Source organism: Rattus norvegicus, chromosome 15 (genome assembly GCF_021556685.1).
Source record: "Rattus norvegicus strain SHRSP/BbbUtx chromosome 15, alternate assembly SHRSP_T2T, whole genome shotgun sequence".
Classification (NCBI taxonomy): domain Eukaryota; kingdom Metazoa; phylum Chordata; class Mammalia; order Rodentia; family Muridae; genus Rattus; species Rattus norvegicus.
In genome coordinates, this window is record NC_141548.1 from 100071098 (window position 1) to 100096657 (window position 25560).

General features: G+C 40.6%; 1 protein-coding gene and 1 pseudogene across 1 annotated transcript in view; one reads left to right on the forward strand and one right to left on the reverse strand.

Moving 5' to 3' along the window:
• Gpc6 (glypican 6) overlaps window positions 1-25560 on the forward strand; it is a 999201-nt gene that overhangs the window by 417300 nt on the left and 556341 nt on the right.
• On the reverse strand, window positions 167-1097 carry Tmem11-ps1 (transmembrane protein 11, pseudogene 1; annotated as a pseudogene).

Genomic DNA, 25560 nt, shown 5'->3' on the forward strand with positions numbered 1-25560 from the left:
GCTCAGTCAGACTTCCACAGCCTGGGAGCTGCTCCTGGGTAATGGAAATAGACATCTTAGTGTAATGAGCTGAATAAACCCTTGGCACACCCATGATCTGTTATTTTTGCTTAAAAAAAAAAAAGTAACAAGTATCAAACCAAACACTTTCCTAGGTGACGTTGCTTCACGGAGGAAACCCAGTGTTGCTGTACGGATCTGGGTCGTGTGGGCGCCGTGGTTCTGCGTTCTTTGTGCCCCACTCTCCTGCAGTCACTGTGTAGAGCTCATAACCCTTATTTACACAGTACTCCAGGGCAGCCGGGGCTTCTGTGTTGTGCAGTCTCTTTCTGTGCAGTTCGTTCTCCTGATCCAGCGCCGCTGTTGTGGAGGTGAGCATGTGCAGAGGCAGGCGGGACAGTTTACAGGCATCATACTCCACCTGGTACTTGCAGCACGGGTCAAACTGCCAGGAGATCCCATAGAGGGCTCTGCACACCAGTGGGCAGGGAGATGCAGTGGGAGTAATCCAGGGGCAGTGCCAATGGGGTGAGGAGGCAGGCAGTACCCGCCAACATAGCCCTCTTGTGCCGGCAACTGCCTACGGTGATCCAGAGTGCTGTCTCATCTCCAGTTCCGGTGGGCTCTATCACAATGTCCTTGTACGGGGCTTCCAGTGCCTGCTCCAGCTCACAGGGGTCCTAGGGATTTTCGCCACTGTGCATTTCATGCACAATGACTACATGTAGTGACTGCATGTAGCAGTTTGTAGCTGACAGGCTGACCATTCTAACAATCATGGAGGTCTCAGAGATGCTCAGGGGCTCTGAGAGCCGGGCCACGTAGCCCAAGAAAGGACAGGCAGGGCTGTATGAGAGTCGGTCCAGGCTGGCGCACATGTGGTAGAATACATGGTTTCTAGATGGGTAAGGGGGCCTCAAGGAGGCCAACAGAACAAACAAACGGTTTGCAGTGCTTCCTGTCAGCACGCTCAATTTTGGACAAAAATTCAGGTTACAGCTCAGAGTTTGATGTTCTTCATTACAAATCCTGTTGTTTCCCTCTCTCGGGAGCGGCCACCACCACCTCCACCGCCACCTCCTTCCCCACCCGGCCATCTTGGAGACTCTCCATGAACAAGATTTCCATTTAAGCCTTTGTGTGTATGTATGGATAAATGGATACGAGACTGTGAACTCACATCTTGTATCCATTTTAAGAGTCATGGAGTCATTTGAGAAGATATTACTTAATTACTTAATTAATTACTTAGGACATACACATCCAACCATCCGATCTCCCCTTAGTGTATGACTTCCCACAAAATCTCAAGCTCACCAAATGTCGTAATTAGTAAAAGTCATGTAAAACACCTGCATGGTGGATTAACTTTTCCAGAGGTCTCTTTAATAATACAGTGCTGTGATATTTATCTAAGTGATAAGTAAGTTGCCATTGAAGTGTAAGCATTATTCTCTTAGCGGGAGATATTTCATCCACCAACATTGAAGACCCTGGTGAGTCCTGGCCTCATTAGAACTTTAGAAATTCATGATCCATATAAAAAATGAAATAAATAAACAAAGTCCTTTTGAAGAGGCTTGCCTGGGGAAATTGACAGGCGAACTACACGAAGATGTGCATAACAGTGAGGTTAAAATGGACAGGCAAGAGTACAAAGGCAGGAGTGGCAACTTTAAACAAACAACTCATTAGAGGACCAAAACCTGAAATGCTCTGAGTTGCAACACAAAGAGGTGAGTGTTTCAGGGGTGGGGATGGGGCATCCATAACAGACAAGTAAGCAGGAGGGAGGAGCTCTGTAAGACAGTGGGGATGGGGCAGCCATAGAGTGTAAGCAGGAGGGATGAGCCTTGCAAAACAGAAGCCAATGTAAATAACACTTGATAAGCATGTATAGGGTCAGCAGCAGTGAAGGTACTCATTGGTGCTGTACGTGTTACTTCCTGCTATGAGCGATCAAGGTACTTCATCCCTGTCCCTTCAAACAGCACATGAGATTTTATGAATGGGGGAGCTGAGGTCTGAACAGTTTAGAACATATGTCCCAAATTTAGATTCTACATCACTCTAAGCTAAACCAAAGTTTCTAGAGGGAAAAAGAAAGCTTCTATCTACAGGACTTCTGGAGATTTGTAAGAAGTCAAGTTCTAGCAATCTAGCAAGTGATCGGAGAGATGGAAAGGGCAAGTGTTTGGCCAAGCAAGCATTACTTTGCAGTCTGTTAGTGAGAGTAAAATATTTAACATCCTTGAAGTCTCAGGGTTGATGACATGTTCAAATTGTGATTTCAGTTTACTTTGGGACAGCCTGCAAAAACGATTACTGTGTTCAAGAGCTGTTGGCCCAGCCTCTCTCAGCTAAACCTAAGTGGCTCACACTTCACACTCAAGGCAAAAGTTGGCGAGCGTCATTTAAACAAGCCAGATTTGATGGAATTTTAGAGTTACTTGGGGATTTATGGCTGTCAGAGAAGCCGAAAGCCTCTACAGCGAGTCACTATTTGGCATACACCACATCACGCCACCCCACAAGAGCAAGAAGGTGGTTGGCTTGGTGTAGAGAGCTGTAACCAGGACCAGGACTTAGGAAAGTTTGTTTCATCTGCATTGAAAATCTTGCTCCACACCCCCACCCCCCCACACACTTTTTTTTTAAACATTTCTTCTGAAGGTGGAAATAAGCAAACATTTTCTCATGTTAACCCACCAAGAATGGCTTTGACATAATGCTGTCTGGGTCATCTCTCAAAGAATTCTTTTTCAGGATTAGAGGGTCAACCATGGTAATACTGATGATGAAAGCCCACAGGTATCCAACCCTTTCTACAGGCAGGCATGGGGTGGACACTACACAAGCCCTATCCTTAAGGCGTTTATAGCACCTCTTTAGAATAACTAAGAAAGTGACATATGGAGAAACTATGTACCTTCCCCAGTGACTCTGAGACAAAGCATCTGTGATACTTTGATTAAGCAAATGGCTGTGGGCTGCACCAATATAGAATCACATAGGAGCTAGGCCCCTGCGCATGCCTTTCGGGGGATTATCATCACTGCCTTAACTGGTGTGGAAAGAACCATCCCGAAGATTGGCATGACCAGGTCCTAAAGCACAGGAAGCCTTCACTGCTGTGCCTTGACTGTGGATACAGTGTGAACACCATACAGCGCTCCTGCTGCACTGACTTCTTTGTCTCTGCCACTTCGCCTTGAGCTATGTGCTCAGTAAACATTGTCTTCTTTAAGTGGCTTTGTGTCCAGAGTATTTTACCACAGCAACAAGAAAAGAAACTAAGACAGTAAAAGAAACTAATACAGTACCATACCTGCCTCACACTGAAAGCCATCTAGAGTATCACGAAACCATCTGCAGACAATGCAGTAGCATCTTCCTTTGAGCACTGATCTCATATTGGGGCAATGAACTAATATTATTTTGATCTGTGCATACATTTCTCCATTTAACCTTGAGGTTGGTTAGCCATTTCTGTTCTTTTAAAGGTCAAAATGATCTATGCATCCACCCTCACCGAAGGAAGCAAGGAAACAAACGCCCCCATGGTCAGTAACTACAAGCCCAATGGGGCTGGTTTCCTATGTGCTAGTTTATGTAGAGAAAAGTGCACGAAATCTGAGATAATTGCTATTCAGTCATGCCACCCTTCTTCTCTAGTGACTGAGTGAGAGGCCTCTGAGTGGCATACCAATTGTCTGTGGAAAGAAGTAAGATTTGGCATAGCCCTTTATGAAACATTGATGACTATTCGGGCACGGTGGTGACAGTGATATGCAGAGCCACACTGGCCTCCTGTGGAGCCAAGGGCTGACTGCTTTCCTCATCCTAAGACACAACTGCCTGATACAAATGCGTGGCCCAAATGGGTTGACCTCAGTTCTCATCACCTCGCTGCCTGTGCCTTCAAACTCTAGCTCAATTCTCCAAATTTTCTGACTTTAGCTTCCAACTTGGAAACAACGGTGTCACAAAGAAATAACTTTCTGTTATTAGAGCCTAGGGTTGGTGCTTAAGTACAAACCAATTTCTTCTCTCAATCCCGTCTTCTGATTTTCTTACCTTCTTCACCTTTCTGTACCGGTTCCCTTCCACTCCTCTGCTTCCTCTTCTCCCTGGATCCCACCACATGTGCTTCCCTTTGCCCAAGGAGCGCTTCCCGGCAGAGTAAACCTCGTGCCGTGTGTTCTGATGCTGCTACTGCATTTCTGTCATTAATGGTTTTATTGTTTGAGTATCCAAATTATTTCATTAAGTGAATAGCTTTAGAGATTCATTTGATCTAATCTTACTGCTGACTTGAGGAAAAGATGTACAGCTTTCGGTAAGAGAATATGCCAAAAAATACAATCTCTACCTACACAGACATTATTTTTATTATAATTTATATCCTGGTATAGTAATAAAGAGATTTTATAGGTTTACTTTAAGACATTTAATTGCTGCCCTGAGAATTTCCAAGCTAACACGTGCAACTGCTCCTACTAATTCCCTTTCACGGTGCAGCAGTGGTAGATCCAGTGTTTCTTGCAATTTTATCAATCTTGGCATATTGCATATCTGTCCCTGCATTTGCATGAACCTCTGTCGCTGACATATTGCATATTTGTCCGGGCATTTGCATTCACCTCTGTCATTGGCATATTGCATATCTGTCCCTGCATTTGCATGCACCTCTGTCGCTGACATCTATATGTAAGCCTACCTAGAGTCCCTTTATTATATTTTCACACACACTTCTTACTAGAATGTATTAAGGAAAATGCAAGTTATCGAGTCCACTGCACCTTCATTTACAACGCCAGAGGAGCACTCCATGTAAGTGAGATCTTGAAAGAGGAGTCAGAGGTGAGCCTTCTTCAATGCTGGTAATTAATTCTTGCTTTGCATAGGCTAATTGAGGGCAATCATTGAATACTCTGTGTCATTTCATTTCCTAGCTGTCAATGTGACTACAACCTGCTTTCCCTGCTGCATCTGTTGACCTCTGTACTGCCTAGTACTGGTAGAAGGGTGTCAAAGATAGAGGGCCATGAAGGACTTTGTTCTGTTTTGTGAATGTCAGTATTTTTCCTCACTAGAATGCCGCTCTCCTTTGACAGACCCTTCTGCCTGACTTAAACATCTTTGTTAAGGCACCAAAATAATGTGCAGATATAGTTTGTTACTTTGGGGACTCAGTGAAGATTATCCACAGGACGGGTTCTGTAGCAGTCTACCTTGTGTTACAGTCTAACTCGAATGAATGCAAATGAATGCCTTAAGTCATTCAGCAAATAGTATCCATGAAGTGGCAGGCTGAGCAGAGAACCAAGAAAGCAAGTAGGAAAGGTGCCTTTAAGCAATGGTGTGGAGGTCATTAGTAAGAGCAGTGTGCTTGTTCTCATACACCCTTCCCCGTGGGGAATTTTACAGGGTCCCAGTTCAACTATTTTTGCATCAATCTGTCTTTCAACCTTCTAACTTAGAACCAATTATTTGTCCCTTTGTCTAAAAGGTTACAATCTTCCTTATTTTTCAACCCTACATGGGGTTACTCTTTTTAACTGTCAATTTTACATAACTCAGAATCATATGCTATGAGGAGAATCTTTATAAGTTATTACCTTGACCATACTGACCTGTGAATGTGGTGTGAGAGATTTTTCTTAACTCTTAGTTGAGGGAGGAAGACACAGCCCACTATGGGTGCCCCCATCCTCTAGGCCACAGGCTCATAACTGTATAAGAATAAAGAAAGCTAGCTGAGCAGAGCTTAAGGCAGAAAGTGGCCTCACTGTGTCCATTTCTTTTTGCCTTTTACTCTGGGTATAATACAAGCTCCTGCTACAGCTCCTTTCATTACAACTTTGGTGCTGAGATAAACTATCTGGAACGGTACCCTAAAACTTCAATGGCCATTCAAGAGGCTCTCCGATAGGGTTTTGTAAATCATAGCAACAGGAATGAAATTAGAATATTAGATACACACTATTCTAAGAAAATGACTTATTTGTCAATGGGTGGTTGAATCTACAGTGCCAAATCTATGCTACAGAGCCAAATTTAGGAATGCTGATCAGAGTCTCTAAGGTGAGCAGACACATTTGTGTTAAGAACAGTCTTGACATTATGGCCGTGAGCACTTTATCTAATGTCTCAGAGAACTATAGCCATCTACAAAGAACAAATCATATTTGGTTTTCTGAAAATTAATTGAACTAAACATTTCTATTTTCTATTTACTTAACTTTTGCTTAAATATTAGCCAATATCCATCTTGAATATTTTAGATGTTTTAGAACTAGCCTTCCATAACTTTGTTTTTTATTTGAATCTGATATTTACTTTCCAAATATAATATTCTTTCATATTTTTCTCTTCCTTATTTTTGTGCTACATTTAATGCCTAGTTTTGTAGGTTTTTTAAGAAAAATAAAGAAGTCTGTTGGCTTTAGAACCTCTGTACAATTATATGACTACCATGGTGAGGGAACTGAACAGGTTGGGCTAGAGTCAGTGAGTTTTAATCAGTATTTTTTTCCTGAAAAATTGTAACAGGCCAAAATCTATCCAAGTGCAAGTTATAATGGCTATTCTCTGAGTTTACAAGGAAATGACTATGCAGAAGGACCGAATGTAGCATGTTTCACTGTACTCAACACAAAGTATCAAAGCCCAGAGTCTGTTACTGTTTCAAAGAGATGGTTTGCCCAGCACCCAACACCAAATGAGTTGTGTGAATGCAGTCTAGTCTGCTTCGCTCCAGTGGCCACTTAGTCCTTTTTCTGTGGAAACCATTCTTTGTCTTTTGTACAAACAAAGAAGATAGTGTCCTGAGTCCAAGTTTAGGACCACTTACTTCCCCAGTTTTCCCTGTGGCTCAGTGTGCCTTACAGTGAGTCTTTAGTATGAAGAAAATGTTGTTTCTTCTAGTCAGTCAGGCCAGCCTCCACTCTGCAGACACAACAGCATGGCTTCCCTTCAGAGCTCCTCAGTATGATCATCTGCACTTAAAGACACGAGTCTTGAGTTGGTCATGAATGACTGGAACATATGCTTTTCCTTATGAATCTAACAAGTGAGTTTACAAATAGGATTTGGACCCAATACACATCTAGAATACTGCCAACCTGAAAAGTTAGTAGAAAATCAGGCAAAATCAGTCAACTGACATAGAAGGACTAAGGACGGTACACAAGTGTGGTCTCAAGATAAGAGAAAGTACAAATGCCCCAGCAATGTCCCGTTCTTCAAGTATGTCTGTGAAATTGAGGTGTGATTGAGATTTTTTTATTTTAAAATAAGAATAAACATATAACTGAGGAACTAACGACAACCAAACCAACGAAACTTCATTTTCCAGGGACCATCGCCCTCGGCTTCGCAGAGTCAATTGTATGACACTTTATCAGACTCCCTCAGCTATTATAAACAATTAGCTCAGACATCAATGCAGATTTATTCTTCCAAATCACCACATCATCAAATGACCCCTGGCTTGGTTGTGTTGTTAAAAGGCAGCAAATAAAACAACCCCTGCAGCTCTCTCTAAACTTCTCCACAGCACTCTCCATTATTAAACAGCTGGCACTATAGCTATATGAAATTTCATTAAATTAACCTTAATGGCTTTGCGATTTAACAAACGCACACATAATAAAACTTTAGGATGTCACTTCCACCATTACTTCAGATCACTTCTATTAAAGTTGTGGCATTGTGGGTGTCTGAAACAAATCTTAGTGTCATTTAATAACCTGCTTTTTTATCTTTAGCTTGCACTCTATTTGATCATCAACCTAATTTTCTGTCAGTTTGCTCCTTGACTGAAGTGCATCACCATGACATTTGAAAATAACACATTTTTATTCCTATTTGATCTCGACATCACTAATAGACTAAAAGCTTACTATTTGATGACCTATATTGTTCGAAATAATGATGTTCAAAATCAATGTGGAAATCCCAGTTTCCAAGGTTGTTAGAGATTAAAGGAAATGCATCATCACACTTTGTCCTTAAATAGAAGAATGTTGTCACACTTCACATGTGTGTGTGTGTGTGTGTGTGTGTGTGTGTGTGAAGTCTATGGAAATTATTCTTATTGCGTAGATAAAATGCACAGTTTTGAGAACAATTAATCCTTCCAAGTTCATGAAAGGCAAAAAACAGAGCCAATATCTAGGTTTTGTGCCCTTCTAGGACTCAGTGACTCTCTACTTACAATTTGAGTATTAAAAGACTGTGTTGCTGCATTTGCAGTTCTTGCTGTGGGGAGAGCCAGGAAGAGAGTCTAAGAACATCGGTCAATTATGGTTGACATTACAGGGTAAACGCTCAGAATCAGTTACTATGATCTTCCCAGGTCTGAGCTGCACCTAAGTAATAACAGAAAAAAGTCTGTTAGGGTCCCTTTCTTAAATGGGAGCTCAGTGTGACTTTCTTCTTTTGGTATTATAACCTATTTTTTAAAAGTGGTTTAAATTTTATTTAATGAATAAAAACTGTGTAATCTTACATCTGAGCTATGTGTCCACCATAGCATGACTAAGAATTCTGATAACGGTGGCTACTTCTGTGCACTTATTATTTTGACAGATTAAAATCTACTCCTAGCAATTGTTACTTATAGAATATTTGAATTTTAATTATAGGCACAATGTATACAGAGCATCTCTTAAGTATGGTTCTCCTACCAATCTGCAAATGTGAATTCTTCGAGGAACATTTCCTCAGTCCCCCTAACCACCACCTCTGGTTACTACCAAGCTATTCTCTATTTCTATGAGTCCAACTTTTCAAAAGGAATTTTAATTGACACAACAATTGGGTATATTTATGAAATACAGTGCAACAATTTTCTATGTAGTGCTCATTGATCATATCCTAATACTTTGTATCTTCTGCTCCTGAAATACCCTGTTTTAAACCGAGAAACTTCAACATTGCCTTCTAGTGCTTGACATAATATATAATAAACTATTAAAAACTATTCTAGCCCTATTGCACCTTAGAGTAGAGTCTATTCTGTCTGTCTGTGTCTTGTGCTGACTTAACACTTAATGTTTGATCTTTTGATGTTTGATATTTCTACTTCATTGGATTATTATGATTTACTTGCTTTTTAAGGTTGAGTAGGCATTTGACTTCCTTTATGTAACATAAGCTCTTCGCATTGCCATCCATTGACACTTAGGTTGTCAGCACTGAAGTGAACACGGAAATAGAGACGTCTCCTTGGCAGACTGGTTGCCATTTCTTTGAATGTCGATGCAAAAGTGAATTACTGGGTCATCACATGTTAATCCCACTTTTACTTTTTGAGAAGCATGCATTCTTTATTACATGATAACCGTACCAATTTACATTGCTACAAAAATGTATGATGGCTTCTTTTATCCATATCCTAAAATTCGTTTGATGTTTGTACATTGTCCATTATTATAATTAGGTTTGGAATTACTTATCAAAGGTTTAGATATCAACATCTTGATGTTTGGTGTAGCAATGTTCAGAGTTGGGACTTTGCCAAAATGATTGGATAATCAGTGCCTTGAGTTCCTCAGTGGATTAACCCACTGCTGGTTATATAGTTATTAGGGGGTGTTGGAATCCAAAAGGTAGGACGCAGCGGATAGGGCTGTGTTTGTGGAGCCTGAACTTTGCTGGTTTCTCACCCTGTTCATTTTCTGCATCCCGTGAAGTCGGCTGCCACTCCCAGCAGAAGTGGTGGCTGCTCTGCTCTTTCGTGCCGTTTCACGCCCAAGCACTTAGAGCCAAAATGAGTATTTCCTCCTTTCAGTTCGTCTTGCCATGGCGATGATATAAGCTCACTAACAGTCATTTAAACGGTGAACAGTGGCTTCCATTTGTTCTTCTCTAGTAGCCAGTGACGTAGAACAATTTCTCAAAGACGATTTTTGCCAGTTGTGTGTCATCTTGTATGAAAACGTGTCTTTGGATCTTCTGTTAGCTTTAATCAAAGTATTTGTTTTCAGAACATTTGTTTGTTTGTTTTTAAGTAAGAGTACAGAGTAATACAATACGTACAAGTTTACACACATTGTTATTATTCACAGCTGCAACACTTGTACTGCGAAGGTCCATTTTCTTAAACTCACATCTCCCATCATGCACTTCAGTGTGCTCTAGGTCATTCTTTCTCAAATTGTAGAGCATAGTCCAGTATTTGTGTTTTTACTAGCTCTTGTTTCTCCTCTTAAAGAGATTCTAGCTTCTCTTTAAACTCGAACAACTCTCTAGTATCCTGTCTGTTTGCCAGGCAAGATTCACTGTTTCTGCCTTCTTGTTCCCCCAGCATTTGGAATATACAAAGAGAGTGCAAGACAAAAATTGCAGCTCAGTGTGAAAACTAGCTTTGGACATTTCAGTCTTTAACTTTCCATTATAGCCCTTAAGTAGCTATATCCTACCGGGTCCTCTCTATAATGTCTGTGTGCCCACAGAAACGTACAGTTAATGTGGTGCTGGCGAAGTTAGTTTTGTTTCGTCAATGGGCTCAAGCAGAGAGAGGCAGTTAGAGGAGGTTGTGACAAGGACTGAGTGACACCTATAATGGGTTCTATTCAAGCCCTGGAAATCACAGATGTTCTGAGTTTGAGAAACATTATTAATAGTCCTTTCCTGGAGGTCCAGCTCACAGAACATGTTGAACTAAGTACTTGCTTCTACTTGACAGGACCAGCGTCACTCTGGTAAGTTATTGGCTGTTGTTCCTTTCATTCCATCCAAACTGCTCTCTACTTCAGGAGCTACTGAGCAAACAGAAATGCATGGAAACTTCCATCTCTGTAACATAGCTGAAGCAAGGAGGCATTTTTCAACTCCCTTTCTGAAAACATGTTTTCCAGCCGTGACTTTGCTCAAACTAACACAACACTAAGATGTATGCTCTCTAGCTTCTCTTCCGGGTGCACAAGTATATGTCCAAGGCCATGGTTTATTTTGAGTCCATTTCATCTATTTTTGGATGCTGTTGCTAAAACTTCTTCCTGTTTCCAACCTCCATTATTTCTGTACATTGCCCATAGAGGAGGCCTGCAATTCATGGATATATGTGAAGAGGGATTTTCAAGGCTGTGTTGAAGCCGTATGTGAAATTCTTTGCAAACTGAAGCTATTGTCAAGTCAATGAGCTTTCTCTCCTGAATTGAGTGGATGACAGACAACTAGTTGACCCCTCTACCTGTGCAAATGACCATCATAGAGACAGAGTTGGTGTCCAAATACAGTGGACTTTCTGCGGTGCGATGCTTTGTGAACAATGTGTATTTAAGGGAAACCTTGCTTCTGCGTTGCCATCCACTTTTGCTCAATGTATTGATTCAAATATAAGCCTCAGTGCACCTGGAAAACCTTGAATCAGCTAAGGGTGTAGGAAAAAGGAATCTAATTTCCTGAGGATAGGGCTTTGTGGGCATCAACTAGGAGCCATAGCTAACACGGGGACTTCAACACAGAGAGAGGCAAGTGCTTTGTAGCAAAGCCAATGCTTTGACAATTGAGATTATGATTCTGTTTGACAAATCTGACAGTGGCAGAAAACTAGAAACAGGGGAATTGTCTCTAAGATTTTTTTGATTATCCAGACATGAGGGATAAGTGCCTGGATTAGAGGAGGAGAACACAGTGCACTATACAGAACAGGAGAAATGGAATTGAAACAGTGTCTCAGGTAGCCGGGGTAAAGTTTGGAAACATTAAGGGATGATTCTCCAAATCTGTTCTGTGTACTCACTGTTTCCAAAGCCCTATTTTACTGTTTCCGATTTTGAATATCTTATTGGCTCGTGACATATTTTTAAGCAAATGGCTCAAACATTTCTGGAATGTTCTCTACATTCTGTGGGTCCGTTTTCTTATTTTGAACTTCGTTCTTAGACCTTGTTAATGTAATCTGTAAGTGAAGAAAACCATTCCCTACATAATGGAAGGGAAACGGAACACACTGGTGTAACAGCTAGGAAACTATCCTACACACACAGTCGAGCCCTAGAGCTCTACAATGGCTGACTGCTGGCACTAATACACACAGTTAGGCCCTCGAGCTATACTGTGGCTTCTCACTGGCCAAGGAGCTATTGAAAGTGAGAAAGAATAGAAAGGAATTTAATAAAAATGGCTTCAGCTTCCCTAACAGTGGAGTCCTAAATGCCAATAAAATGTGCAAAGCTCAATGAGTGAGAGCAACTCAGTGTCGAGGTATTCAGGTAGACAAAACTAGGGAAATTTCCCTGGCAAAGGTGTCGTTGTTTATTTGTATCTTCTCCAAGTTTTGAACATTTTTTCATAACCACTCTATTACTCATCATGGCATTACTCCCTTATTAAATCGTTATATTAAATCAGGAGAATAAGTGCGCGCACATGAGCGTCCTCACGAAGTGCTCGTAATTACTGCATTGTATTCTCTTCCCCTTCCGCTAATGAAATGACAAACTAAATTGAGCACCACGCACACAGCAGTGTGCACTGAGAGGTACGAACTCTTCAGACTCAATGTTGACACAGAGATCATTTGCTGTACCGTTGAGCGGCAAACGAACGCTGGCATAAAGTGATCATTGAATCTACACAGATCCTATTCAGTTCTCAAAATCCCTTACATCTTGCAGTTAAGAAACCTGGAATATATTTGAGTAAAATTAAATACATTCAGTATATCAGAGGTTAATAGTGATGGTCGGTGGAATTTGAATTCAGCTAAGATGTGGCCAAAGGTGAGTCTTCACATCCTGATGATGTTGCTTCCAACCTGAGGAGAGAGCGAGCCTGTGATGTCTGAACGAGCCTGTGATATCTGCGTCTTCTCCCACGCATACATGGCCGCGAGCAGTTTGGCCTAGAGCCGTTTTTATTTCAGCAAATCACTTCCCGTTGTTGTACATTATAAGGACGTACTGAAAGGTACTTTCAAGTCTGAAAACTATCAACTGATCGTGAGCCACTGATAACTCATATACGGAGGCCTCTGTGTAACAGCGACGTTTCCTTTAACAGTTTAAACCACGTCTGGAATATTAATGAGCGTAAGCTTCTCCAGTATGACTTTTACAAAAAGCCTTGTTGTTTATCTAACCCGTGAATCATTCCCTATGCTTTTAATTTTCCATTCTGTGTAACACGGATTAGCAAGTTTCTGCTGTAAGCCGCAGGATAACTACTTTCTGCTCAGTGAGGAAAGAGCATTTGTTCTAAGACCCCAATCTTTCACAGTACCCAAAGCAGCTACGGACACGGTGGGTAGCAATGGGTACAACTGTGTTCCAATCACACTTTGCTTACAAGCAGACAAAACACCTGCAGGACATAGTTCCTAGACTCTATGAAATTTCTTCTCTGACCCAGGGTACACCAATATATATGCATATAATAATATGTGTCATGTAAGTATTATAGAATACATAATATATAGGTTATATAAAGCATTACATGTTGTATTATAATATAATTGTGCATAATGTATGTAATTATCAGATTATTACTTGAATGTTTTATGTATTTATGATATTGAATTAATATTACATTGTGTTCTACTCTGAATATCAATATCGTGACAGTCTCTTGTCACTCCTTAAGAAGTGATAGGTCGATTATACAAATGAAAGGTTATATAGATATGTCAGAAAGATGAAGGTCACAGTGTGAGATTACTACTCTAATTAGTGACCATGACGTGTATCTCATCACCAGAGGCTCTTTTTCTTTTATTTTTGCCACAGTCTGTTTGGCCACATGATTCCACAGACTACACAACTCATGAAGGATGTGGCTTAAGTTTCTGACGCCGGGTGCTGGAAAGTCCAAGGTTGTGGTGCCAACAGTGTGGTCATTTTCTGAGGAACACACTCTTCTTCTATGGTGATGGCTTCGCTCTGTGATGTCTGAATGGAGCAAAGTCGTATCTTCATATGGCAAGAAGCAGTAGCAGAAGAAAGCCCAATGCTGTATGGGGACCTCTGTTATGAGAGACTTCATCTCTTTCCTGCAGGAGAAGCCTTCATGGCCTAATCACTCCTGAAAGCCCACATCTTACAATACCAGTACATTGGTAACATTTTAACTTTGTAGAGGATATATCGAAGCCATAACATACCACAATTGGCATTTGGAGAAGAAATACTGTAAACTGAAATGCCTTATGTTGTCTATTATTTCTCTCTCTCTCTCTCTCTCTCTCTCTCTCTCTCTCTCTCTTTCTTTCTTTCTTGCAATGGTGGGTGGGTGGGTACATGTGTGAATGCATGTGTGCATGTATCTTTCTGTGTCTTTCTCTGTCTGTTTCCCTGTTTCTCTCTATTTCTCTGTTTCCCCCTTTCATACATAGTCATGCGCACATTTTGTCTGCCTTTTACCTCTTGACTTATTTCTTTTTTTTTTTTTTCTTTTTTTTCGGAGCTGGGGACCGAACCCAGGGCCTTGTGCTCGCTAGGCAATCGCTCTACCGCTGAGCTAAATCCCCAACCCCTATTGACTTATTTCTTATACGTCCCTTCTGCAGCTAAGTGAAGTCCCTCCCAAGTGCACTGACTCCTCCTGCAGTTACTCCACCAGGTTGTACTTACTGGAATGTTTGTCGTTGCCTGGGATGTGGAGAGTGCAGGCCTGTACCCAGGTAGGCAAGGATCAGATCCTGAAGGTCGTTTGTGTGCCGTGCTAGATGCTAGATGGGGTCTGTTTAGCTATGACCAGCAAATACACGAATAAGAATATAGAAAATATACACATCTGAATGTTTTTCAAAAACATGAGTGATGCATCACTGTAGAGGACTACAGAAGAATGGGGTGAAATGGGAGATGTATTAGCAAGACCGTGAAACCTGGTCATGTTAACTGCTTAGGAAACAAGCGAACCTTAGAGCAGCATTCTGCTTTTGTTTGGAGGATAGCACCAGTGCCATAGAGAATAGCTGAACAAGAAAGAAAGTGAATCAGGAATTCAACAGTAACTTTAAGGCTTAGAGATTAAACCCTTGGAGGACATGTGAAAATACGCGGGAGATGTTGCCAATAACAAGGTGGGGAAATGATAGTTCTGTTTTCTCTCTTCTTGTATTAGAATCAAATAGTTGGTAAGAATATCAAGTAGACAACTGGAAAAAAAAGTAAACCAGTGAAGTACCTGTTGAAATGGATCAGAGCCGAACCTAGAAACATACCACACCTTCCAAGACTAGCGATCACCCGTGAGAATTGACTGCATCCTTGAGCTCTTTGTGGTCTTTGGCTGTGAGTTTCACAGCACTGAAAGAGGCTTGCCCTGACACCTGCTTCCAAGGAAGGGCAAATACCATCTATAATTACAGGTGTAAGCATCTATCTGACAGAAGCACATAATACACTATTTACTGAAGTGCGGAAAAGATCTGAGACTTTCAAGAAAGCAGTAGTGAGAGCAGTGTGTGTACGGAAGGGAGAGATTGTCGCAGGACTCCACTGACAAGTACGTCTCAAACGCACGTGTTTCATTGGCCTTTCTTTTGGCTCCACTCAGGTTCTTACGGGTAGTCCACCCAGGAGAGCCAAGAATACGGAGAGTGTGGGTGGTGATTTCAAGTGCAATGAGAAAACCTGTGATGCTTTCTGTTTATAATTTGTTTTTATTTTTTGTTAGTTTTGTCTGACCCATCAAAGGAACAACAACAACAACGAAAAGTTAAAGCTAAATTCTTTGAAAATGCATCTTAGGTCTTTTCATATACTGTATAACTTCTTAATAAAAACCACTTATGAGGCCATCTTATAAAGCCATGTTGAGTGAAACTAAAGCTTCATTTGGTAAAGATGTCTGGACTTGTTTGCCGTACCACACAGTACGTGATCTGACACTGTATTTATGAACAGTCAGGAGTCCAAACCTTGGGCTCTCTCTGTTCTTTCTAAATAATCTTGAGCGTCATTCCGTTCGTAATCTGGAACTGGGGGATTACTTTCAAATGTCACATCTATATTTAATCTTCAGAAAACAATCATAAAACTGTTAGACAGGTATATGTAAATGCCGACACTATAGATTCCTTTATATATTTTATACTAGGGCTAAAAGGACATTTAGATTTAAAATTTGAGGTAATCTGATCTTCGTTTCCGACGAACAGAAAGCGTCACAGAAAACCATAAGGTCCAGGCAGCAGAAATAAGAGTCAAAGGTATTCTTGGTAAACAAGGTTTCAACTAATAGGAATTAATTGGCTAATAGTGAATTAAAGTAAGAAAAGCATGTATACTCGAGTGTTTCTTCTAACCTAAGTTTTAATGAAACAGTTATGTTCAAAACATACTTCAAACATACCCTTTTTTTTTTTCACGAGTGTTTCATATCGTCTAGGGCACCTCTGCGTAGCTAGAATCCCAGCACATGGAAGTGAAGGAGAAGGAGCATAAACTCAAGGGTAATCTGGGATAGTGAGATATGCATACAAAACAATCCATCCTAAAATACAAGTGTTGATAAAGAAAAGCCTACATCATCCCATTGCCGAAACAACCAGGGTCTGGTTGATCCCTTGCACAGATATTTTGACTCTGACAGTGATTATGGAAGCCCTAGCCATCCTCTGTGGGTTAAGCAACTTAAATCATAGTCAAGCTTTCTTCAGTGAAGTCAAAATGGCCCTCGGGGTATGTTGTATCTTTAATAGAGAGAAAGATGGGAAAGATGTGTTACAGACCATTGATGGTGTTCTCGAAGAGAGAAATGACCGTGAAAGCTGAGTTGGATAGTCAATGAGATTATTTTACATATAAATGGCAGTTTGACTTACTTGAATAAGGCACATTTTTTGAAACCCTATCCAAAATCTTATTACCACCATCAAATTCTGATTAAGCCTCCTACAGATCCCATAACCTTCCACATATCAAGCTCAATCTGAAGGATGGACGGTAGGGGGAAAAGACTTGTGTCCTAGGACTGACTGTATCTTTAGAGGTAGAAATCCAGTCATACCCTCCCTTTTCCTTCATCAGATGACCCATAACTCTAATTATCTCTATTTAATATTTTCATTAAATAAGATTTAGCATATGTCTCATTTATAGCCAAAGTATTATCCAGCAAGGAGAAAATTATAGGATAAGTGAGATATACTCTTCAAAACCAAGTCGTCTCTATTTCACTGAAAAGACTTTTATAATAAAGGGAAATTTTAAGCTCAGTTGGAACCAATTAAAATAGAAAGAGGAAAACCTGGCAGTTGGGAGGGCAGACGGGTCTTTAGGAGAGGGACTCTTTCTCAATGGGCTGCAAAGAAAAGTTTTAGGCACAGAAAACAACAAGTTGGAGAATTGACTCTACACGTTCATCGACCTAGGCTGTCATGGAAGAAATGTTTAGAAACATTTCAGTTCTGAGAAAAGGTGCTACCAACATTTGGGGCTGCTGAACCCCTGCTATCAATTTTATTTTTAAACATTTTGCCAAAGTTGAGGTGATTTAAAACATGCTCCCTTAGAAAAATGCAAACTTTCCGAAAATGATGTCATTGTATGAAATTAATTATGCTGACTGCAGGAACCCAGAAAGCACCATACCTGTCAATATTTTCAGGTGAGAACCAGAGTTAGACTACATTTACTTCCAAAGAAATTCAACAAAACATCCATTCATATTAAAATAAAAATACTCCTACATGGTGTTAAAACTGAACTTGACAAAAATAGTCCCAATTGTGCACAAACCTGTGTCTTCCTCCTCCTGGTGGCACATTAATTAAGATGCTGAAAGCCCCCAGCTACTTGACGCCCTTGTTTGTTTTGTCAGAAGTGAATATGAAAAACACTGTTGACAGAGGATGTTGACAGTGTTGGCTGAGAAACCTGGTCTTGCAGCTTTGCTGTTAGGAAGCATTTAAACTGACTTGTATACTTGTTTAGATTGTGATACAGAAAACAGCACAAGAGGAGGCTCTGCTTCTGCTTCCTATGCTACCATCAGCATCTTTGTTCCAACCCAGAAGCACAAAGGAAGTCATTTTCCATCTCTTCTGTTACTCCTGAAAAGTCCGAACCAGGGAACATGGGACAAAGTTTGGATGTTCTTTTGAATACATCGTTCCTAAAGAATATTCTACTAAGTTTATTTAACATAACAAATTCATGGGGTGTGTGTGTGAGAGAGAGAGAGAGAGAGACAGAGAGACAGAGAGAGAGACAGAGAGAGACAGAGACAGAGACACACACACAGAGTTCTCTAAAGAAGAATAGCCATTTTTAAAATTTTGATTTAATAATGGGATAGTATTTAACCTCTGAATTCCATCTCACTGAAGAACAGAGAATAAGCCTTTCCTGCCCCTTTATGTCGTTTTAGCCTATCTTGGTAGCCTGATCCATAGTGTAGCTTCTCGGTAGTCTCCTTGAGTTTCCTGAAGCCAGGAGGGTCCTCTCCACAAACCTCTTGGTACATTTGATGAAGGGACACAAGACTATGCAATGATCATGTGAAGCCTTGTAGCAGAACAGTGATCTTTGCATTTAGACTCAAGAGAATGTATAGACTCATGCTATGCTGATGGGGGCATGCATCCTGGACAGCCGAGTAGCAAGAATAAACCAACCTCAGTAGAGTGGATAGGTAGATAGATCTGTAGGGTAAGCTTTTCAGAATAAACATCCCCAGGGGAGATGAAATTGGACATGGTGTACATGAAGAAAACCATCGGAGTGTTAAATGGGCTTTATGCTCTTCCTTAACAGCCAGGAGACCTTAAACACTAAATATTCTTGTCTTTCTACTTCTCCATTATCTGAGCATCTGTGACTCTGACAGATACAAGAACATTTCAGCGATAATATCTGAGGCGTTGACTTGTAATAAGAGCCTAACAAATTGTAAGACATTGTCGTTTGAGATCTTTGTCTCTCAGAAGAAACCTTGAGACTCTCAGATATATGTTGGTTGTGTATTACCACTTTCTCCAGTGGGATACACACACACACACACACACACACACACACACACAGAGAGAGACACACACACACATACATACACACAGGTGCACACAAACATGTGATATATATGTGTGTATGTATTTATATGTGTATGTGTGTGTATGTGTGTGTGTGTGTGTGTGTGTGTGTGTGTGTGTGTGTGTGTATTGCTTCAAGGGAATGTTTCAGCCATTATTAAATTCAGCCTTAATCCTCCAAGTATGCAATGAGCTAACTCTAAATTGATAGCAGTGAAGTCTAGCCTAGGAAAGACCAGGAGCATATGTTCTTCCTCCCTTCCTACATTTCTATAGAAAAAGATGGAAACAGTTCATTTTACAGTATCTTATTTTGCAGCACATCTGAGATTCACTGTAACATTTTTGGTGATGGCAGTGCAAGGATTAGGGATCAACTTTATCCCTTTGTATCATTATTTATATATCACACTCTATGGAGGACTGCAGGCCAACGCCTAGTAGCCATCAAGATGAAGTCTGAAATTCTAGGATTTCTGTTTAAAATGAAGACCTAAACTAGAGAATCATTCCATGTTTCCAGATTACATTCTAAGTGAAGTAAACAATGAAACTAATATTAGTGTGATATGAACCCATGGTTTTAATTTTCCTTTGGAAGTAGAATTTTGACACTCACTCTCAACTTGATAAAGGATTTCTCTGTTGACATTAGCTCGCGTACAAATAGCTTTGAGTTTTTATGTTCCCTGAACCTTATCCATATACCACACATATGTTACATGCATACATGTGAATTAATGTTTAGATTGTAACGCTAAGCAGAGGCTATAATTTGGCCTGAGGCTACCAAAAACATTTCACAATTATTTTTACATCTTTCCCGTGCTTATTTCCAACTTTAGTTTTATGGTAAGTTTTATGACAGTGTACGGTTCAAGGAGAAATAGTAATTTTTTAAGTGCCCCGAGAAAAAAAATCCACATTTTATGTGTTTAAAGAAAAAAATAATTAAAAGGAAGTATTTCTGTACAGGAATTCTATAAGCACATGACAGAAATTTAATTAAATGTGGATATTCCCACATCCTACTAAATGGTTACTATATCAGAAACTCTGGAGCTGTGGCAGTCAGCGATGCTCTTAGAGCAGCCAGTGGGCAGCTTGGTATTTGGTCAGGTTTGAGAAGCAGCCTTCCTTCTCATGGCCGTGCCATGGCATTTCAATGGGCCAGGGATTCAGGATTAATTCATAAGCACTGACTTTTTAAGTATATATTTAAGTGAAATTTGGAAAATGGAGAAGAGATCTAATCTACTGCAAACTCAGTCACGTTTTATGGTTTCATTTTTAAGGTCGGGGAGGAATTATATGAGAGTTTGTGTAACCCTGGATTATAGTTGGTTATTGGACCAGTTTGCTAGGCTGCTAAGGTCTTTGCATCCAGCTCTTAAAGCCCCTAGTGCATCGCATGGTCTAAGAAGGCAGATAAGATTAGGTATAACACAAAGCACTTCTCTGAAGCCTCTCAGTAAATGCGAGCCTATCAGTCAGCTGCGTGTCACTTTAATGTAACATGACACAGGTGATTTATGACAATGTTTGGGCTCGCAGTAGGTGCAGAGCACAGTCCTTTCATGGGTGGAGTTCTGTAGAAAACCACACAGTGTGAGAGCAATGGTCCCTTCTGTACCCAGGAACACCTTACAGTTTCTTGTCTTTTTTCAGTATTTGAAAGAATTTCATCCATACAGTCCATATTGGTGGGAAGAAAGGCCTGCCGTCCCATCCCTTCGATTCCGTCACTATCCCCGAAACATCACTTTTTCCTTCCAAATTCATGTGCTTTTTTTTTTTAAAACTGAGACCATGAATGTAGGACTGTGGCCTAGCATCCCAGTTCCCTATGAGGTCATAGTCCAGGGGGGTGCAAGCTTCCCATGTGGCTGTATACTGTGTAGAGATCAGCATAGTTTCACCACTGTGAGAAACAATCCTCCAATCACAAGGGACCTGTAAGGAACAGTACACCGTCATAGATAGCTTACCTACAAGTTTACTTATCTTGAAGTATTTAATAACTACAAGTATTTATGTTACAATTCATGTTCTTTATGACCTTTTAAAGAATGTCATCACGGTTTATCATCACACCTGTCAGACAAGGTAGTGTCATAAAATGTAGCCCTATTTAGCATCGCCGTTTGCTTTCATACTCTGGAAGTGGCTCCCCTTAATCCAAGAGTGCTGGGGGAAATTAGGGACCCGGTTGGAACGGTGTCCATAGAAACGATCCAGATTTTCCATCCAATGCTTGGGGCTGAACCCCCAAAGGAGTCTATGTAAATACTTTATCTGTAAGCAAGGCAAGAGTAAACCTGTTTTTTTTAGAAAGTAAAAACTAAGCATATTGATAAAATACACAGAAAATACAGAGTTTCTCTTGGGGAAATTAACTTACCAATAAGTCAGGGGTAGTAAGGCAAGCTGCAGAAGTATATTCTGAAACTTCACGTGCATTTTTGGTTTCAAAAGCCTAGTTCACTTATCAGTAGGCTTCGTTCATGGTTGTTGGATTCAAGAATGATCTCGATTGCCAGACCTCAATCTGTCACCATCTGTGGACACTGCAGTGGGCGCTTATGATCTTAGATTGTGTTGGGATGTTAATGTCTGAGGAGGTGCTGTGGGAAATTATGAACTTTGTAACACTGTCCAGAGGAATGACTCAGATTTTCTATCCAACGCTCGGGACCTTGTACGTGAGCTCGCCATGGAGTTACACGCCGAGGGGTTAAATAGCAAGAGGCATTGTTGAAGAAAATTCTAACCTCGTAGTAAAAGTCTACACAAATTTTCATCTGATAATGAAAAATAAAACCAAAAGTGTGTGTATGTGTTAATGAGGGGGGGTCAGAACATCAATTTCTTCATTTTATCACACTATCTTAAATCTTCAATATTTTAGGATTATTCAAATATTTTAATACTTTAGTATTTGGTGGGTTTTTTTTAATCATTTAATTATGTTTGTGATATGCCTTCTGCCAAGCAATCATACGCTAATAAGCTGCCCATCTGTTTATTTTCACTGAAGTGCTAGGATTTTGACAGAAAACACTACAGTTTAACGCAAAGGAACCTGGCATTCTGATCACATTAGAGGATATAAAGTTTCCAAAGACATTTAAGTCGAAGATACTTCTGCATCTCATGTAGGACTGAGAGGTACCTTAGTGGGAAGACTAAGTGACAAGCGGGACCCTCTTTTTCTCTAGCACTGTCTCGGGAGCACAGTCTTCTTTGCCACCACTGCTAATAAGAACCTTCGAGCTCTGACCTCTTCCAGTCCTCAAAGCACAGTGTTCGCAGAAGAGCTGAGGAGAAGAGAGGAGTCATTTGTTCTCTGGTGGCACCCTGCCCCCTGCTTGGCCATCGTGGGTGATCTCAAGCTTTAGCATCTTCAACCCCACAGTAGTGATTCATATAAAATATGTTTGTCATATTTTGTCGCTTCCACTTCTGTTGTCAACCAGAGCAAAGCTCCCAAATTTCTTGTGCAGGAAACAGTGAATTTCCATACATCAGCGCCCCAACAAAACAAAGCAACTGAATAACATTGAAAGGACGTGCAGGCCAGCATTGGAAAAGAGAAGAGCTCTGGTGTGGTAGTGAGCAGCAATAGGTACTAGTTGATGGTTGCTTTCTTTGCTCTCTAACAAAGCTTTTACTAAGGAGCAATCGGTTCTTGAGCTGAAGAGATGGCTCTTTGGCTTAGAGCGCCTGTTGCTCTTGCAGAGATCCCAGCATCAGTTCCTAGTGCCCACATAATAGTTAATGATTATCCTTGGCTCCAATCCCAGAGCATATGATGACCTCTTCTGATTTCTCAGGCACCAGTTGCCCATGTGGTGCACGTAGACATTCAGGAAAACACTCTCACAGTTAAACATAGATTTGAATTCTCTTGGTCTATAGTAAGTCTGAGACTTTACATTCCTAAAAGACTCCGGGCGATTAGATAACACTCATCCTGGACATTGTCCAATTTATATCAAGGACATATACCTTCTTATGGAACACAATTCCATTGGTGCCAGCTTCACGGGTTTTATGTGAAGTCAAGGGAAGAAACCAACGGAGGGAAATATTTTGCTTCCCATAATGCCTATGTAGTAAGAATGTCTCGAAAACGGAATGAAAGCTTGGGAGGCTAGATTGGCTCTCCTGTGAGGCTAGATTGGCTCTTCTGTGACTGGCGAGTGTTTGGAGAAACTTCTGTGTGTCTTAGGTGAGGATTCCATTAGATACTAACAACAGACCAAAGGGATAATCACTGAGTGGTAGAGTGTTGGGCTCTGAATGGCCAGATCAATTATAACAGAGTATGTATGGTACCTATCTGTTCTAGAGAGAAGGCCCAGCTCTTGGGAAGGGATTAGAGAAGGATTTCAGTTATTGTTATAGGATTTGAGCTGGGACAGTACAAAATAGTGGCAAATAACTGTCAGCAAGCCAACCAGAAGAAGGGAGACACCGTGGGTTTCAGGCAGTGTTGACGCATTAGCCCTAGGGCCTGAGCTTAACCTGAGTCTAGGCCTTAAGGTTTGGCTTATTTCCTTTTCATTTTGACACAACTAAGTGAGCGCCGGAACATGAGAGTGATCTCCGGATCACAGTTTCAAGTCGGCTCTTACAAAGCTCCCTGTTTTAACTCAGACCTGTTTCTCAAGGACTAGAGTAGTGGTGTAGAAACAAGGGTCCCAAGGAAAAGAATGAGCTCGTGGGTTGCTCAAGGACAAAGGATGGGTCTTAGAGGGTGAGAGTCCCCGCAGCTTGTGACTTTCTGAAGGACTGATGATGTAAATGAAAGCAAAAGAACAAGTTAGTGGCTAGAGAATGGGATGTTTCGAATTGAGTCTACGGAAAGCTAACTACTGGGAACAGAGACAAGGTCTAGTGTGTGGGAGCCCGAGGCACACGATGATGCCTCTCTGCGCCCGTGCCTCTCTGTTACTGTTTCTCTCTGTGTGAGAAAGAGAACCAGATCCACTGCTTTGAAAGTGTACTTTCTAATTGGGACCAGATTTGAAACTGACACGAGTCTACTGTGAACCCAATTATTTGACTGGAACACGTGTAAATGACACGCTAACATGCACATGCACTTGACAGTGAACTGAAACATCAGCCAAGCAGGTGATAAGACGTTAAAATTTAAACTCTGGGAAAATTAGGTCAGTCAACCATAAAAAAAAAAAAAACAAGATTTAATAAGTAGCAGATGACATTTTGTCCAACTCTATTAGATTTTGCAGTGCAAGAAAAATATAGGTTATTCAGATCAAGTGCTTACTATGCTGTGAAGGGCTGGGTGTTTTCTCTGCTTCAGGCTTGCAACATTTTCTACAAAATAAGGACATATGGCTACCAATGAGGTCATTCAGAACGTGCTCCCCTCAACATGGACAGCAGTTTAGCTGGTGCACAGGCATACTAAGAAGTTGAATAACTATTTGTAAATGGTTTTTCTATTAGAGTAATATTTTACTATATTCGTATTCAAATGTCAAATACCTTATCTGTTCAAGGGATCTGTCGAACCTTGATGAAGAGTTTTCTTTGAGAATTTACTTAAGCCAATATAACTGGTTCGTTCTGGCTTAGATATCCGATGAAGTTACCATCTAAAAGTTTACTTGGTTTAAACTGGAGCAATGTGGTAAATACGTAAATATTATAGGTGTTATTTTGTAAAATTGTAGCCTTCGTGAAACCTCTGATTTACCAGTCTTTCAAATCAGAGCATTTATGTTATATGTGCACATGCAGGTTCACACACACACACACACACACACACACACACACACACACACACACAGTGGTTAAACTCTTTTTTAAAAAAAGATTGACTTTAATTCTGGGTATCAAGAGATATGAACCTCCATGAAATACCTATCTTTTTTTTAAACCTATCCTTCACAACTAGATATTGTCTTCTGATGAGGGTTGTGCTGGACTTTAAGCAATGCTGTAACACTTAACGACAGTGAAGAGACCTGAACTGGTCTACAGTGCACTTCTTATTCCTGGCAGCTAGCAGTGAAGGATAACTAGGCACATGGCGGCATCTTGAACCTGGGGTCATGCCATTTGGTTTTCTACCTCCCTCTCTGATTCTGGTTCTTGAGTTAAATAAAACAAGAAAGAAATGCCCAGAGCTTTACAGATACACAACTCAAAGAATCTTATGTGTGATCCCTGGTTCTGTACACCAGTGCCCAAACATCAGAAATACACACTTTCAGCTTTAAGTTGCGTACTAGTTGTGTACTGTGTAGGTGCTATATTACGGTGTAGGAGGACGTGGATTGGAGACATCAGCCCTGCCTTAAAAGAATGACAGTGTAGTAAGAAAAATTCAAATTTCATAAGCTCCAGGCCTTATATATGTAATAGAGACATATTGTAGGAACAATTCCAAGAGAATAGAACACACAAGACCCTTCAATCATGGAGTTTATATTCTTATAACTTTATTTCTACCTCTTCTTATTGTTTACAACTTGCTTGAACCATTGTTTCAATCCATGCAGTTTAGAGATTGCTTTACCTGTGACAGGGAATGAAGA